Here is a 4,110-nt window from a genome sequence, read left to right as displayed (position 1 = left end):
ACAGCATCATGACATTTGGCAACTGGAAAGAACTTTCTACAATGATAACTTCCAAGGTTAATATCCCTTTGTCCTTGCATCTGAAAGAGCTTTAAAATTTAAAGAGTTCCACTCTCTTGCAGAGGAAAAGAAATCCTTGTCAGAGATCTCTGGGCCTCTTAATAACAGTTGTAAGTTTCCTCCTCTCTCCACAGGCTCCTTCTGCGTTTCCTCTCTAGCAGCAGCTCATTAGCCGCTAATGATGGCTATAGAGGATGGCGACAGCAGAAGATCCAGCTGGGGTGTCACCCATCCTTCCAAAGAAGCAGCCCCAAGGGCCTAATCCATGGCCAGCGAGGCCTTAACATTGCCCCGGCATAGGCTCATCCCCTGTTGATGGGGTGTAAGAAGAGCCCCCTTATCGCACACTGTATTTTCCAAAGTCCTGATGGAGCTGAGAACAGTTCGCTGACTACAACACAGCTGCGGAATAGCAGGGGACCAAGCACAGATGGCCGAATGCCTGTTTTTTTCTTCTTATTGGTGTCACTCCCGAACTCTGTCTCGCCCCTTCCGCCTCCCGCTGTTAGCCATGTGTCAGAGGGAGAGTGTGTTTCTGACAGGAGGACGCCACCTGCGAATCAGTGGAGAGGGGAGGGAGGAGTGTGCGGGAAAAGGAAAAGAGAAAGAGAAAGTAAATCATTAAGACAGTTATCAAGAAGAGGATCATCGTGTATGGGAGTGCGTGTGTGAGCAAACATATGAGTAAGACATTCTCCCTCCAGCTATCATCCAGATGACATCTGATATGACTGCTTAGCCTTATCGTCAAAAAGAATACAAAACCGCACTAAACTTCCTGCCACATCAACCTCAAGTAGAAAAAAACATGTGGCTCACTCTTTCGTCACAGCAGAGCTTCAAAGTTTCCACGATGAGAAATCACGACTTAGCAACAGAGAGGCGGATATACTGCGGGGAGAAAACACCTGTTGCTCTTGCTCTTCCGTTCCTGTTTTTCTGCCCGTGCTCAAGCATGAATCCTAAGATCAAAGGCAATTAAGATTCTCTGTTCCTGTTTCACGATTTCTACTCAACAATTAGTTCTTCAGAAATAATATGTTTAAATAAATGTTGCAAACATGGTCCGAAAGTCTGTACTTTCCCGACAGAAGTTACTAGAGAGGAGAGGAGAGATGCGTTTAGGTCCAGTCGGAAAAACTCATAGAGGGGAGGGTAAGAGGTGTTCTTTTGTCATACATATAATGTATGTTCTGTTGTTTAATTAGCACTCCATACTCCTCTAATCGTGTGATACTGACAGACATGACAGACAGTATATAATAGAAAGGGAGGGAAAGAGAGCGACAGCATGTGATGGAAAGAGAGTCTTAAAAAGTTTATTGTGAGTTCTATGAATGAATAAAGACACTTTTAATATCACATGGTAACTCGTGAATTTCACACTTTTTCTAACTCCAGTCAATAAATGTTTGATGTTAGCAGCTGTGGTACATATTTTTAAATTTTCAATGACTACTGTAAATAAAGAGGGCATGAAACTGCATCAAAATAGAGCTTTTTATATCAAAAAAACCCCCGGGGAGAATCCCCCAGACCCCCTAGGGGCCTCACATTGTCCTCATATCCTAACACATTGTAGCAAGCTTGATCGTTCTTTATCGCAATATCAAATCTAACAATCAGGTCTCTCCTGGATGACTGTGTTGCACACTGGTATGCTAAATAAATTGGGTGGCAGAAAAAATTCTATTTCACCATGTGCAGTGTTGGGCGCCAAAATCGCCGAACAGACAGTTTAATAAGTTTCAGAATTGCGGCTTTTATAGATTTCAAAATTCACCATTTTTCATCTCTGGAAATCAAAGTTCTTTTAAAATGAAAAAACAAAAAGAATCCCCTGCTGAGGAGTTCATCTAATACAGACAGCTCTGTGCTGTAAAAGAAGTCAAGCAATATGTAAATACCAGTAACATGCCGCATACCAGGAACTACAAGAGCCTGACTGGAGGGTAAACACATCATGCAGTAAATCTGTAAGCACTCACTGATTTAAAGGCTGTTTAAAGGAAGAGAAAGGACCGTTTTCTTTCTTCTTTTAAATTCTTCTTCTTTTATGTTTCTCCACATCTCTTTCCCCTCCTCTATCTATAACTTCTAGATGCTTTTGCGTTACAGTTTAACTCTTCTTTTGCACTACTCTTTCTCCGTCTTCCCTCCAACTCCACAGGGCAACACATTCCTGAGAGCCGTGCCCTCCTACACATGCATGCCCATATATAATCCCTTACATACATATACATTAACTGTAATACCGCGGTGAGATGCAACTACTATAATCACAACCACACACATGCAATCGGGGCCTCAAGCATAAAACCAACTATACAAACACGCTGCGAGATATTTGAATTTCAGAAATCCTTTTTGTTTACTCTGACTTTTAACGGAAAGCAAACAGAAATGTGCAGAAGCCAAGGTCTCTTTATCAGATAGCCGACTAAGCATTCACAAAAACCTTGTCAACACTCAAACACACAGTTTGTATTAGTCATAAATGCATATCTGTGGGATGCAGGATTGTCTTTGTAACCACAGGAAGAAAGAACAACACGGAAAGGTTATAACTACTTAGACGGACAAGCGGACATATGATACGCGGCCGGTTCTCGGGGGAGTTATGGAGCCGGACTTTCCTACTTAAAAGTGTGAAAAAGAGCGACGAGGGAGCGGAGGAGGAATGATTGGTGGGTTCGTGGGTGGAGAAAGCGGCTGGCAAGGTAGGGGGTGGGGGGGGGGGTTTGTGGCACCTGGAAAAACAACTATTAAGGAGTTGTATGGAAAAAACAGGCGGCCAACTCATCTCTCCGTCTCCCTTTCTCCCTCCTTTCTCTCCACGCAAACACAACAGCTGGATGCTGCTGAATCAGTCTCCTGAGCAGGAAATTACACTTCCTGGCAAGCTGCACTTAAGATCAGGACAGACAGTTGGAAATAGACTATTGTAGGGTAGCAATCGTCCGCTCACACTCCGCCTTTCTGCTGTGCACACACTCTACATCTGTGTGTACGTCTTGGTAAATGACAGCTTCCCAAAGTGATACCAGGCATGTCAACAAACCCCACTGGTGTTTATCACAACCTCCACGCTCATGCACGTGCACACACACACACACACACACACTCGTGAACGCCTGCACATGCCTCACTGACACATATTACAGAAAGGGATGATTCACAAGTGAACACACACACACACACACACACACACACACACACACACACACACACATTCTTTGGTGCCTTTTTAAGCCTCGGTATGATTTAGCTGCAGCTTAGTGACGTCCGTTTTTTCTGGACATATTTTATGGCTGAGTTTGCAGAGAATGCGAGGAGGTCTCAGCTTTCAGTTTAACGTCAACAAGCCGAAGCTGAAATCAGGAATGTCTTTGGACGGGAAAAAATAGGTTAACTTGAAACATACTTGTAAAAGAATAAGGCAGAAAAAGAAATTGACGCATTTAACCTATTAACAGGGGGTTCCCAACCCCTGGGCCGCGGACCGGTACCGGGCCTTTGGTCATTAAGTACCAGGCTGCGAAACCCAATAGGGGTCTGTGTCATTCCAAACATACATGGAGTCAGAATCGACACATGGGCTGTGCGAAGTGTGCAACCGCACAGGACCTTGCGCCTGCAGCAACACTTAGCCTAATTCAGCTGGAAAACCGCAGACCTGGCAACCCTGGCTTCATGTGTTCATATCCGTGAAATATTAAACTACGTAGCAAATGGACATATGACAGCCTGTGGAGACGATGTTGATACTTTAACTGCCCAGAAACATGGACAGATCGCGACGTTAGTGACAGGTGGGCTACAGAGCATCAAAACACACATATCTGTGTCCTCTCCTAACATCTGTCTCCTCCCCGCGCTCATCATAACTCTACTACGCATGGATCTCCTCCTGCTTATCTCATTCACAGCATGTGGTGGAGACATATTTTAGTCTTTTTAAAAGGTTGTTAACAGAAATACGGGAGCGATCGCAGAGCCTGAGAACCACTCATGGATCACATTGTTATAAATAACTTGTAGATCACACTT

Source organism: Semicossyphus pulcher, unplaced genomic scaffold (assembly GCF_022749685.1).
Source record: "Semicossyphus pulcher isolate SPU_LCO1_2020_fin unplaced genomic scaffold, fSemPul1.0.p SCAF_14, whole genome shotgun sequence".
NCBI lineage: Eukaryota > Metazoa > Chordata > Actinopteri > Labriformes > Labridae > Semicossyphus > Semicossyphus pulcher.
Note: the sequence above shows the minus strand (reverse complement) of the source record.